Below are 15,388 nucleotides of genomic sequence, written 5' to 3'. Positions count from 1 at the left end.
CTTAAATCTTCCGTACCATATTATGTAATAAAATATTCCTATTGGTAAAAAAAAAATATTAAAAGATGGGGTGGTAGGGGAAGTGGAATATTCAAACGGCTTCAGGAAGAAATCCAAATATTCTTCCTTGAAGCCTTTTTATCCAATTATCCGAGGCTATGGGACCCACAATTTACACCAGAGGTGGACCCCATCCTATATATATGTATATATGTATATATATATATATATATATATATATATATATATATATATATATATATATATATATATATATATATATATATATATATATACATATGTCGTGCCGAATAGGCAGAACTTGCGATCTTGGCTTAAATAGCAACGCTCATCTTGCCATATAGGACAAGTGAAAATTTGTGTACGCAATAATTTCGCCAAAATCATTCTGAACCTAACGAAAAAAATATATTTCACTGTGTTTGTTTAGTATTAAATTATTGTAAACAAATCCAAAATATATTTAGTTGGGTTAGGCTAAAATAAATTGTTCTTGTTATAATAAAGTTAGGTAAGTTTTCTAAGATTCTTTTGGTGCAAAATTAAAAAAATTTACATTAACATTAATGAAAAAATATATTTAAACGTATAAAAGAAAATTTCAGAAAGGACTTAATTTTAAATGAGTTCTTGCTAATTGACCAGTTTTACATATTCGGCACGACATATATATATATATATATATATATATATATATATATATATATATATATATATATATATATATATATATATATATATATATATATATATATATATATATATATATATATATATATATATATATATATATATATATATGCCAAACTGCAGCCAGCCGGGATTCGATCCTGCTACACATTCTCCCGTCTCAAGAGGCAGAACAATGTTCACATCGCCTTAACCACTTAACCAGCGATCCTACAAGAATCATGCACCCAGTAGAGCTAGGTGTTGTTCATGATATGAGGATACTCATGGTAGTGGTAAGCTGAAGGCTAATTTCAACCATCTCCCGTTTGAATACCAGCCTCCACAAGCAGTTTATATAGTAATGAAACCACGAAACAAGTGGTACTGAAACAGTTGCCAGACTGCAGTCAGCCGGGATTAGATCCTGCGACACATTATCCGGTCTCAAGAGACAGGACAGCACCTAGCTCTACTGGGTGCATGATTCTTGAAGGATCGCTGATTAAGTGATTAAGGCGATGTGAACATTGCCCTTCCTCTTGAGACGGGAGAATGTGTAGCAGGATCGAATCCCGGCTGGCTGCAGTTTGGCATGGTATATTATGTATATATATATATATATATATATATATATATATATATATATATATATATATATATATATATATATATATATATATATATATATATATATATATGTCGTGCCGAATATGTAAAACTGGTCAATTAGCAAAAACTCATTTAAAATTAAGTCCTTTCTAAAATTTCCTCTTATACGTTTAAAGATATATTTTTTTCATTAATGTTGATGTAAAAATTTTTAATTTTGCACCAAAAGAATCTTAGAAAACTTACCTAACCTTATTATAACAAGAGTAATTTATTTTAGCCTAACCCAACTAAATATATTTTTAGATTTGTTTACAATAATTTAATACTAAACAAACTCAGTGAAATATATTTTTTTTCGTTAGGTTCAGAATGATTTTGGCGAAATTATTCCATACACAAATTTTAGCTTGTCCTATATGGCAAGATGAGCCTTGCTATTTAAGCCAAGATCGCAAGTTCTGCCTATTCGGCACGACATATATATATATATATATATATATATATATATATATATATATATATATATATGTATATATATTATATATATATATGTATATATATTATATATATATAAATATATGTGTGTGTGTGTGTGTGTGTGTGTGTGTGTGTGTGTGTGTGTGTGTGTGTGTGTGTGTGTGTGTGTGTGTGTTTGTGTGTGTGTGTGCAGGGCAATCCACGGGGATTGGAAATCTTTAGCTCTAGTACTTTCATACTTCTCAGTGCATCAGCAGGAGCTTTGCAATTCTGTAAAGGTAGCAGCATGAGAAATGGGGGGGAGGGGCAAGTTTCCTCATAGGAGAGTATCGTGAATGATTCCCGCCAGCACTCTGAGAGACATGTCCAATGCGCTCTGGTTTCCCTCCAAGAAGTCAGGGTGACAATCCTGGCAGATTATGTGTCCAGCAGGAACTCATATTTTAAGACATTCTAGGTAAGATAACTATTAAGTCCTTATCACAGTGATGTAGCTAGTAAGACGAATTAAGTTAAGAATGCCTCCTAGTCAAGAGGGACGTTTGACTCTCTGACATACAGACATTATCAAGTTGGTATCATTGCTCTCCAGCTCAATTTTTTCCCGCGGCTGAGCCGACAGCGGTCAGTTGCACATTGGAGTTTAGCCTGGGGTGGTTACACGACTTTGAAACGTTAAAAATGCCTGGAAATAGCCTTAATGGAGGTATGTGTCAGTATTAACTCTAGTTTGTGATCTGATTTAACCACAAGCGGCATTAGTGGTAGCGATTCAGTCGCGTTAAGAGGGTAATTAAGGAGAAGAGTGAGGCAGTCGTCGCAGCGTTAAAAACAACTTCCATGCCCTTGTTGAGCAGTGTATCGTCAGTATCATCTTAATTGTGGGATGTTATTAACCATAGTCATTAAGAATGAATGTTTACGAGTGAACCTTCGTGAACGAGTGAAAGTGAGAGTCGAGTGATGTGAAACAAGTCTGAACTATAATAAACAGTATAGCCTGTGCAGTGAACTAGAAACAGTACGCTGTTGTACGTGATAGAAATTTCAAAACGGTGCTTCCAAGGACGGTGTTTAACGTGAGTAAAATGACGAACATAAGTACGACGTCCCCGTGAATCATGTTCGTGGAACAGACAATGTATCTTCAATCAAGCCATCGCTTATCAGCTTCCAGACGACACCGTAAGTTTCTCCGCTCAGTCACTAGATCAAGCTAAGGTAAGTCTGACTTTCAAGTACCGAAGGAACAAAAAGGCACAATACCGTGAGTGGAACAATACACAAATAACCCGCATTATTATTATTATTATAATCAAGGGGAAGCGCTAAACCCGGAGGATTATACAGCGCCTGGGGGGGGGATGTGGAAGGCATTCAGGCTTAATTCGGGGAACTGGAGCACAGATCCAATTCCCTAAATCAAGAGCCCCTCACCAACATCAACGAACCTTCCTTGAGGGGAAATAACCCGCAAATGATCAAAGTCGGAACATTTGCTGGTTATTTATGTATTTCTAGTACCGTCCTCTAGGGGAACACTGCAGTAATCCGATAAGTACCTGTCAACAAAATTTTGGAATGTTGCAATACGTGATTCTGACCAACACTTGTACAGCAGTGTAACACAACAGTTTGGTCATATTCTTAACCATTCTATCCCCGCCCGTGGTATGGTTTGTTTAACGTTATTCTTGCTAATATCCATCCCAAGTCCCAAGATGGTCTTTGGGCTTAAGTCCCGTAATGTGCGTGTGTGTAACAGAAATTATCTTTGAGTGGTTGTGTACAGGTGAATTGGAATCTAAGAATCTCGTGTAACTGATATATTTTAAGCTTAAACCAACCAACCCGCTATGGAAATAAAGCCAAAATAATCATTATTTGAGTACTACATAAAGTGAAGCAAGCAATAATGAAGGAATACGGAACATAAAAACTAGCATTGACAGTACAACATGAAAAACTCGAATATTATTTAGAAAATGTATTAGAGATGGTAGGAAAAAAATAGCAGGGAAAGAATGCAACAGGATGTCTGATCACAGGAATGTAGAAAGGAAAGGCACCAGGATGTAGGATGGTTAATATAGTTTAAAACTTATCGACTTAACATGGAACCTTGTTCACCACCAATAAAAAATGCTTGTATTCCAAATGTGAACCTGTTGGGATTGAAGGAATCTATGAGTGTGTATGAACATATGCATATACTTCTCATGTATATATAAACGGATGTTCTCAGTGCATAAATCAGAATACATAAAAAGTGAGGATGTACGGTGGTTGGCTGGCATCAGACTGTATACAAACTGAGTATGGAAATTATTGTTTTGTGTCAAGAAACAGAGCAAGTGTTTCCTGACAAGGGTCTTAATCACAAGGATGACCCGTTACATGAGGTAAGACTGAAAAATGTGTAAAATCACAAGGAATACTGCGTGGAACAACCAATGGAATGATATAAAATTAAGATACGATGGGGAAAAAAGACAAATACAGTTCAGTGTGATTTTTCCTGGCAACGTTTTGTGTACATTGTATCGGATGTTTGTGACTTTATCAAGCCCAACGTGTGGGCAAAATGTCAGTAAAGGGTCGCATTATGTTGCATGTCTTTTTTCCATGGGCAAATCAACTTAAAAAAAGAGCAGTAAGACCATGTAAGGTAGGCTAGGCTGGGATGTTAACTGACAGTGTTGCATCTGCCAGCCATCGTCACTACTGCTTTCCAACATTGTTTTTCCCCATGTGTCATGCGTCATGCTCATGTGTCATATTCGCAGCACTCCTATTTAAATTTTATGATTATCTGCATAATAAAGTACAGTATATATGCGAGTCTTGCCCCTAGCTTATCATGGTGGAGCACTAAACTCGTAGGGGTTATACAGCGCCTAGGGGAATAAGAGGCAATCAGGTTCAATCCAAGGAGGGGAAGATAGATCCGGTTCCTTTGATAAAGAGCCTCTCACCAGCATTGAGGAACCTCACTTGAGGGTAATTAAATTTCATGAGTAAGTGCAAATCCTTTAGCTGCTTATCATAACTTAAATATTTAATATCCTCCTCCCCTGGATTTTCCGCAGATAGTGTCTCATACCGTTATTAAAAGGCATTATAACGCGGCACACCACTTCACCACATTATAATGCGGCACACCTTACATCACTAGACCGACTAAACGTCAATATGGGGAAGCCTATTGACAAATACAAAGTTCTAAATGTTGGACAGGTAAATAACCATGCCACATATAAACTAAATAATGTAGATCTTAATACTACTGATTGCGAAAAGGATTTAGGAGTTCTGGTTAGCAGTAATCTAAAACCAAGACAACAGTGCATTAGTGTTCGCAATAAAGCTAACAAAATTCTTGGCTTCACATATAGAAGTATAAATAATAGAAGTCCTTAGGTTGTTCTTCAACTCGATATATCCTTGGTTAGGCTTCATTTAGACTATGCTGCTCAGTTCTGGTCACCGTATTACAGAATGGATATAAATGCTCTGGAAAACGTACAGAAGAGGATGACAAAGATGATCCCATGTATCAGAAATCTTCCCTATGAGGATAGACTGAGGGCCCTGAATCTGCACTCTCTCGAAAGGCGTAGAATTAGGGGGGATATGATCGAGGTGTATAAATGGAAAACAGGAATAAATAAAGAGGATGTAAATAGCTTGCTGAAAATTTCCAGCCAAGACAGGACTCGCAGCAATGGTTTCAAGTTGGAAAAATTCAGATTCAGGAAGGATATAGGAAAGCACCGTTTTGGTAATAGAGTTGTGGATGAGTGAAACAAACTCCCGAGTACAGTTATTGAGGCTAAAACGTGTAGTTTTAAAAATAGGTTAGATAAATACATGAGTGGGTATGGGTGGGTGTGAGTTGGACCTGACTAGCTTGTGCTGCTGGGTCTGGTGCCGTGCTCCTTCCTTGAGTGGAGGTGACCAGACTGGGTGGGTCATTGGGCTAATCCGGGGAGAGGGACATGGATATGTTCCGAATGGGTCAGTAGGCCTGTTGCAGTGTTCCTTCTTTCTTATGTTCTTATTACTCATAAATAATTTCTCCCTTTGTCTGTCCTGTTCGCGTGTGCGTGCGTGCACGCGCTTCCTAAATTAAATTAGAAAAAAAATCTTAATTATACAAAGATCAAACGGTGACATAAACTTGCACTAACTTTTTTGCCGAAGTGGTCAAGCTCAACCTTAAGTAAATTTAATCTTAAGTCTGGGCTGGTTGGGACCTTCCTGCTTGTGCAGAGTGCCGGGGGTAGTCTGTCAAAAAGTGGATTAATTTGTGATTTTCTCACAGCCCGGCTGAAAACTTAGCGGACACACACACACACACACACACACACACACACAAACACTGCAAGAAGGCGTTTGACACAGTTCCACACAAGAGATTGGTGCAAAAACTGGAGGACCAAGCAGGGATAACAGGGAAGGCACTACAATGGATCAGGGAATACTTGTCAGGAAGACAGCAGCGAGTCATGGTACGTGGCGAGGTGTCAGAGTGGGCACCTGTGACCAGCGGGGTCCCGCAGGGGTCAGTCCTAGGACCAGTGCTGTTTCTGGTATTTGTGAACGACATGACGGAAGGAATAGACTCTGAGGTGTCCCTGTTTGCAGATGACGTGAAGTTGATGAGAAGAATACACTCGATCGAAGACCAGGCAGAACTACAAAGGGATCTGGACAGGCTGCAGACCTGGTCCAGCAATTGGCTCCTGGAGTTCAATCCCACCAAGTGCAAAGTCATGAAGATTGGGGAAGGGCAAAGAAGGCCGCAGACGGAGTACAGTCTAGGGGGTCAGAGACTACAAACCTCACTCAAGGAAAAAGATCTTGGGGTGAGTATAACACCAGGCACATCTCCTGAAGCGCACATCAACCAAATAACTGCTGCAGCATATGGGCGCCTAGCAAACCTCAGAACAGCATTCCGACATCTTAATAAGGAATCGTTCAGGACCCTGTACACCGTATACGTTAGGCCCATATTGGAGTATGCGGCACCAGTTTGGAACCCACACCTAGCCAAGCACGTAAAGAAACTAGAGAAAGTGCAAAGGTTTGCAACAAGACTAGTCCCAGAGCTAAGAGGTATGTCCTACGAGGAGAGGTTAAGGGAAATCAACCTGACGACACTGGAGGACAGGAGAGATAGGGGGGACATGATAACGACATACAAAATACTGAGAGGAATTGACAAGGTGGACAAAGACAGGATGTTCCAGAGATTGGACACAGTAACAAGGGGACACAGTTGGAAGCTGAAGACACAGATGAATCACAGGGATGTTAGGAAGTATTTCTTCAGCCACAGAGTAATCAGTAAGTGGAATAGTTTGGGAAGCGATGTAGTGGAGGCAGGATCCATACATAGCTTTAAGCAGAGGTATGATAAAGCTCACGGCTCAGGGAGAGTGACCTAGTAGCGATCAGTGAAGAGGCGGGGCCAGGAGCTCGGACTCGACCCCCGCAACCTCAACTAGGTGAGTACAACTAGGTGAGTACACACACACACACACACACACACACACACACACACACACACAGAGCAAAGGGACACAGGTGGAAGTTGAAGGCACAGATGAATCACAGGGATGTTAGGAAGTATTTCTTCAGTCACAGAGTAGTCAGGAAGTGGAATAGTTTAGGAAGCGATGTAATGGAGGCAGGATCCATACATAGCTTTAAGCAGAGGTATGATAAAGCTCATGGTTCAGGGAGAGTGACCCAGTAGCGACCAGTGAAGAGGCGAGGCCAAGAGCTATGACTCTATCCCTGTGAGTACGCACACACGCTGGGACACAGCAACAAAGGGTCACAGTTGGAAATTGAAGAGTCAGATGAGTCAAAGGGATGTTAGGAAGTATTTCTTTAGTCAAAGCGTTGGAACAGTCTGGAATGTGATATAGTGGAGGCAGGAACCATATATAGCTTAAAGAAGAGGTATGGTAAGGCTCATGGAGCAGGGAGAGAGTGAACCAGTGAAGAGGCAGGGCCAGAAGCTATGACTCGATCCCTGCAACCACACTTAGGAGAGTACATACACACAGCCCCCTACCAACCTGCCTACCTTTCCAGTGACAGTGTGCACAGGACACTTATAAAACGTTACTGTATTTTATACTTGGGAAACACCAGTAGTTGAAGTCAAAGTAACATTTGATGTGAAAGAAGGAAATAAGACCCTAGCAGTTTCCGAGTGTCCTAAGCTCTAGCACAATTTACATACGTAGATGATAACATATAGTAGTTTAATCAGTTCTTATTATTACCAGTGCTTCTCAGGTCAGTTTTTTATTATAATAATAATCAGGTTAGTGTGTTGTGTGTCGTTATGAAATGAGGAAGTTGTAAGTTAGCACTGGTGGAAGTAGGATGGTGATACCCACAAGCTGCAGGTAAAGCACACATATGTAACTGGTCAAAACACGTGTAAGAGAGACGTTTCACAACAAGTGACTTAAGGATGAAAAAAACCACTGGTGGCGAAATTTTTCCTAAGTTAGTCTTTGATTTTAACTAAGTCAGTCTTTGTTTACTGGTGACATTTCTTTCTAGTATCTTCTAGCTGGTGAGCTCTTGATCAAAGGATTAATTAGACTTGCCCTCCTCTTTCTTGGATTGAATTTGGTTACTTCCCATTCCCCAGGTGCTGAATGACCTTATAGGTGTAACACTTCCCCATATAAAAATAATAATAATAATAATAATAATAATAATAATAATAATAATATTATTATTATTATTATTATTATTATTATTATTATTAATTGTTTGATGCTTTACCTTGTCAGTATGAATTTGTTCGTAATGACTTTCTTTGACATTCATCTGTATCTAATTGACAACTATCCAACCAGCTGGACCGAAACGTCGTCTATGAAAATCTCACGCTTGTTTACCTGGAGAGAGTTCCGGGGGTCAACGCCCCCGCGGCCCGGTCTGTGACCAGGCCTCCTGGTGGATCAGAGCCTGATCAACCAGGCTGTTGCTGCTGGCTGCACGCAAACCAACGTACGAGCCACAGCCCGGCTGGTCAGGAACCGACTTTAGGTGCTTGTCCAGTGCCAGCTTGAAGACTGCCAGGGGTCTGTTGGTAATCCCCCTTATGTATGCTGGGAGGCAGTTGAACAGTCTCGGGCCCCTGACACTTATTGTATGGTCTCTTAACGTGCTAGTGACACCCCTGCTTTTCATTGGGGGGATGGTGGATCGTCTGCCAAGTCTTTTGCTTTCGTAGTGAGTGATTTTCGTGTGCAAGTTCGGTACTAGTCCCTCTAGGATTTTCCAGGTGGTGTATATAATCATGTATCTCTCCCGCCTGCGTTCCAGGGAATACAGGTTTAGGAACCTCAAGCGCTCCCAGTAATTGAGGTGTTTTATCTCCGTTATGCGTGCCGTGAAGGTTCTCTGTACATTTTCTAGGTCAGCAATTTCACCTGCCTTGAAAGGTGCTGTTAGTGTGCAGCAATATTCCAGCCTAGATAGAACAAGTGACCTGAAGAGTGTCATCATGGGCTTGGCCTCCCTAGTTTTGAAGGTTCTCATTATCCATCCTGTCATTTTTCTAGCAGATGCGATTGATACAATGTTATGGTCCTTGAAGGTGAGATCCTCCGACATGATCATTCCCAGGTCTTTGACGTTGGTGTTTCGCTCTATTTTGTGGCCAGAATTTATAAATTGTTTCGGCGAAAATCACCTTTGCAGAAATAATTAAATGTAAATATTTTTCATTCATATAAAAAATCGATGATTGAAGATGTCGGTCTCTGAAGTTAAGTATTGTTCTAACAAAACCTAGACACAATAAACTACACGCATAGACGATTAGAATAATGAGGTTTAAAACCTGTTGAGTACACAAGGGTCATTAAGGCTGCCTATCACATAGATCGATACCATGTCTAACCCTTCTAGGGTTGGGTAGGTGCCTGAGCCGGAGCTTGTAGCTCACAAGACTGTCATTCCCATTAGCCCCCTTGGGGCGGGGATGGCAGACCAGAGAGGCCTAGCTTGTGGCTAGGCCTGCGGACAATTGGTCCCAAAGATGAGGAGGTATTTGTGCCTCCTCCCATGGGAGACTTAGGTCTCAGACACTCCCTAAAGAGGGAGCCAAGGCCGGGCCACCACTTGGAAAAGGCCCGGGCCGGGAGAATACCGGCGAATCTTTAATAATAATAATAATAATAATAATCACGTATTCACTGCGTCATGAATACTTTAATCCCTAAAACAGGGATTAAAGTAAACTCTCAGTGACACAAACGTCAATATTGAGTCAACTTAAAGCATAATAACTTACCTTTCCTGTAGCTTTGTGTTGAACAACTTGGCTCACCATCGCCTAATCTGTGAAAGGTGTTATAGATTAGGAATTTATATTTGCAACTAAAAACTTATGTACATAATTTTATCATTTTCCTTGTTAATACTACAACGATGAAAATATTTTGAAAACATTCTTGCATGGTTAAATCTTACATTAATTTTCTTAATTTATATTAGTGTAAATTTTTATTAGTGGACTCGCTTCAGTATACTTTCACATTAAAAATTCATTTATTAAACAAAACATTTATTTGACCTCGTTTAGACAAACCGAAGCGTTCAATTTATTATTTTGTTGAATCTGAAGCCAATCGGCTGTATGCGAGATGTAATTTAAGATACATGTAATCAGTTATTTAAAATAAGATTTCCTGTAGCTTGAAAAATAAGTATTTTTTAACATTTAAAGGCTTTCATCACTAAATATTTTGCAATGGTCTAACTGCAGCCAGCCAGCCTCGAGCAGTTAGGAAAAGATTATGTGGGCTGCTTTTTGCTTTCGGTATATTCATTTTTTTTCACTCTCTCTTACAACAAAGGACGTGTACCTCAGTTGTTTGTCAGTATAATATGGTGGGGAAAATGAAAGATCAAGTAGAGTAACTTGTCTCTGGCTTGTCGCTTTTGATGTGATCTGCAAGACTTGCACACTGGTGGTTGCTCACCCGAGATTCTTAATGAGGACATGAGGCTATCAGAGAATGCCTCAGTTGCAACGTACTTGCCTTCATTCAACTCATCGCTGTATTAGTGAGAAGAAAATCAGTCTCTTCTGTGCATTTCAGGGAAGAGGATGTATTTGGATTCATCTAAATTTTGCTCTTGCATTTCATGTACCAATTTTGGAGACGAGAATTCATCATATTTTGATGGAATGATACCGACAACTTGCTGAATACACTACATGTGTAACACTTGGGCATCTATCTGCTGAAACGTGTCAACTGCAGCAGGCGTCTTCAGTCGAAAATAGGTGAATATGACACTGGAGACAGTAGACGTAAATTTGTGGTGATCAGTTTGAGGGATTAATGCTTCGGTGATCACGGTTGAGGGATTAATGCTTCGGTGATCACGGTTGAGGGATTAATGCTTCGGTGATCACGGTTGAGGGATTAATGCTTCGGTGATCACGGTTGAGGGATTAATGCTTCGGTGATCACGGTTGAGGGATTAATGCTTCGGTGATCACGGTTGAGGGATTAATGCTTCGGTGATCACGGTTGAGGGATTAATGCTTCGGTGATCACGGTTGAGGGACGGATCACCTCAAAACTATTATAGCTCCTGTCTTCACCGTTATATTGGCTTGTAGACAACCGAAGAAGAATGCTGCACAGACGAAACTCTTCGGTCGTACAGATGCCCAGGTGTTGTGCATGTCTTATTCCCCAAGAAAATTCATATAATTTTAATTAAGAATTGAATATTTTGCAAAACCGTAGGTATTTAATGTTAACCATTCAACAGGCTTATATTGTTTTAATTATATATATATATATATATATATATATATATATATATATATATATATATATATATATATATATATATATATATATATATATATATATATATATATATATATATATATATATATATATGCAATAAGATCACAGTAAACAGGTGATTTCAGAATATGCAAAACAACCACTGTGAAAGAATAGAGAAATTCCAAGCGCTTTCGTGACTACTCACATTATCAAGGAACTATGAAAGTAAAGCATCCAAGGAAGGTATATAAGGGGTCTGGCCAACACCTCACTATCAGATCCCACAAACGGTTAAACACCTGACGCGCGCCGGCCCAACTGGACAGGTCCTTCGCACAACCCACCAACAAACTATTCTACCCAAGAAAATTTTTTAAAAATTATTATTTGTCCAGTGTATTATTAAATTCTTCCCAAATTCTATTAATTATAAATGGATCTAATTTATATAAACCAAAGGAAATATTCATATTATTGCCAAAACTGCTTTTTATGAAACAAGATTCAATTATATTCCTGTCGAACATGAACTTGCTTGATACTACTTTCTCATATGGGAGGTTCCTTACACAGTAAATAATTTTAGTCATTCTTCTCTGTATGTTCTCTAATGAGTCTATATCCATCCTGTAGTAAGGAGACCAAAACTGAGCAGCATAATCTAAATGAGGCCTCACTAGTGATGTATAGAGCTGTAAAATAACTTTTGGACTTTTGTTACTTATACTTCTTGAGATAAATCCAAGTAATCTGTTGGCCTTGTTGCGCACACTAAGGCACTGCTGTCTGGGCTTTAGATTTCTGCTTACCATGACTCCCAAGTTTTTTTCACATTCTGTATGATCAAGCTCTACTTCACCTAGATTATAGCTTCGAGGGTTATTTTCATTACCAAGGGCAAGTACCTTACACTTATCCACATTGAACTTCATCTGCCATTTTTCAGACCAAGACATTAATTTGTCCAAATCGTCCTGGAGTTCATTGATATCCTCCTCAGAGTGAATTATACGGCCTATCTTTGTATCATCAGCAAATTTACTCATGTCACTCGTAATCCCTTCATCAAGGTCAATAATGTAAATTATGAACAAGAGAGGACCTAAAACTGATCCTTGTGAAACGCCACTAGTGACTAATCCCCACATAATAAATCTATCAATCACCACTAATACCGTACCTGAGGGGTTCAAGGAGGCCAGAGTTACTCCTATCTTCAAGAAAATAGTAGGTCTGGTGTCAGCAACTATAGGCCTGTTAGTATACTCAGTATAATATCCAAAATTCTATAGAGGGCGGTGTGCTCTCAAGTAGTTAAGTACCTTAATGACAACAACATTCTCCATAGCTATCAATCGGGCTTTAGAAGATCTTACTCAACCGACACCTCCCTAATTAATCTGATGGATTACCTGAGAACTGAAATGTCAAAGGGGAACCTCATAGGTATGGTAACCTTAGACCTGCAAAAGGCCTTCGATACTGTCAACCACAATATATTATGTAAGAAACTTCAAGCTATCGGTATAGGTTCTGTAGACTGGTTTAAGCTCTACCTTAGCAACAGGAGACAAATTGTCAAAATCAACAAAACGGAATCAGAACCCCTGTCGATAGCACGTTGAGTTCCCCAAGATAGTATTCTAGGTCCCTTATTATTCTTATGTTATGTCAATGACATGCCTATCAGTGTCAAGTGCAAACTCCTACTGTATGCAGATGACAGTGCCCTGTTAGTGTCAGGTAAAGATCCACAAGATATAGCTAATGTTTTAACACTGGAACTGGAGTCCTGCAGCAAATGGTTAGTAGATAACAAATTATCATTACACCTCGGGAAAACTGAAGCCATTCTCTTTGGCACGAAACATAAACTGAGAAGGGTAAATAATTTTAATGTCCAGTGTAATGGGGAGCCTATCACTTTGGTTTCATCAGTAAAATATCTGGGAATCCCCTTTGACCCATGCATGTCAGGAGAATTGATAGGGAACAGTGTAGTAAAGAAAGCAAATGCCAGACTGAAGTTCCTGTATAGACAAGCACAGTGTCTACCTACTGAGGCTCGCAGGAGCCTATGTCTAGCCCTTATACAATGCCATATGGATTACGCTTGCTCTTCATGGTACTCTGCCTTGACAAAAAAAAATGAAAGATAGACTGTAAATCACCCAAAACAAAATCGTAACATTCATCCTGGGGCAGGGACCAAGAGAACATGTAGGCCAGGATGAATTACAGCAGTTGGATATGATGAATGTTGAAGACAGAGTAAAACAACTGAAGCTAAATCATGTTTATAAAACTGCTCACAAACAGTGTCCAGAATATCTTGCTGTCAATTTTGTCAAGGTTGGGAACCAAAGCAATCATAGTACTAGAGGGAGAGAGCACAACTTTGTAGTACCCACAGTCATTGGCCAGGCGTCAAACACCTTTTATTGTACAGCAATAAAGGAATGGAACAGACTTCCCGCACATGTCAAAGCCAGTCATAGCATGAACTAGTTCAAGAAGAGTGCCAAAAGGTGGCTGATGAATGTAGCTACAGAAAGGGAGGGGAATGATCTTCTATTTTTTAGCTAACATACGTGTAAATTTTACCTTATTCCTAGTAATGACCCTCATATTGTAGATAGTCTTAATGACCCTCGTGTAGTTGATAGTCTTTTTAGTATGATAATAAGATGTTATCTTCATTATAGAATAATAAGAAAATATTATAACCTTTATGTTATAATAATAAGGTAAAAGGACCCCAATGGAAATAAGTCACTCTGTCTTACTTTTTTGGGTTATCCTAGATTCTCTACACATATGCTGCTATGTATGATAATTCTATGTAACTGTATTTGTGTATACCTAATAAACTTACTTACTTACTTACTTAATAACTTAATAATAAACACAATGAAATTTATTTTTTTCGTTAGTTTCAGAATGATTTTTGCGGAATTACTGCATACACAAGTGTTCGCTTGCCTTATTCGCGTTGCTATTAAACCAAAAATCGCAAGTTTTACCCATTCGGCACCCCCCCCCACACACACAAGTATTCACTCACCTATTGTGGTTTGCATGTTGCAGGCCCTGGCTTCTGGCCTTGCATCACTGTTAGATACTGGTCACTCACTCCTGCAAGCTATTACCAGAATTAGAGTAGAAATAGCATAGTTAAAGTGAAGATAGTGTTGAGGAGAGTGTGAGGAGGACAGCAGACAAGCGAGGGGTAATGTAGGGGTAAGGCAGTGTTACTACCGGTAGTTATTAGCAGTAAGAATACTTAGGAAGCTAGGAGGTCCTCTCTCAATGTGAACAAGGAATAGGATAATAACCAGCAATAATTGATACTTAAATCCAGAAAGGGCAATAAGTGGAGCTTTAGCCTGGTGGCTAAAGCTCCCGCTTCACACACGGAGGGCCCGGGTTCGATTCCCGGCGGGTGGAAACATTTCGACACGTTTCCTTACACCTGTTGTCCTGTTCACCTAGCAGCAAATAGGTACCTGGGTGTTAGTCGACTGGTGTGGGTCGCATCCTGGGGGACAAGATTAAGGACCCCAATGGCAATAAGTTAGACAGTCCTCGATGACGCACTGACTTTCTTGGGTTATCCTGGGTGGCTAACCCTCCGGGGTTAAAAATCCGAACGAAATCTTATCATATCTTATCTTACTAGGAAAGATAGCTGAGACTAAATTTGAGCCTACACGACAGAGAGGTATAACGGATCTTTCAACCACACCACCTCC

At 39.5% G+C, this 15,388-nt stretch overlaps 1 non-coding gene across 1 annotated transcript in view; it reads right to left on the bottom strand.

Annotated features, from left to right (window-relative positions):
- The window catches only part of LOC128684217 (uncharacterized), a 182,254-nt gene that overhangs the window by 104,122 nt on the left and 62,744 nt on the right, over positions 1 to 15,388 (bottom strand). Inside the window, exon 2 of the transcript XR_011393174.1 lies at positions 10,118 to 10,164. This is a non-coding gene — a transcript (uncharacterized protein). The remainder of the gene's footprint in view (positions 1 to 10,117; positions 10,165 to 15,388) is intronic.

The sequence above is a fragment of the Cherax quadricarinatus genome, chromosome 4, assembly GCF_038502225.1.
Source record: "Cherax quadricarinatus isolate ZL_2023a chromosome 4, ASM3850222v1, whole genome shotgun sequence".
NCBI classification, from domain to species: domain Eukaryota; kingdom Metazoa; phylum Arthropoda; class Malacostraca; order Decapoda; family Parastacidae; genus Cherax; species Cherax quadricarinatus.
This window is presented reverse-complemented; position numbering and strand designations above follow the sequence as displayed.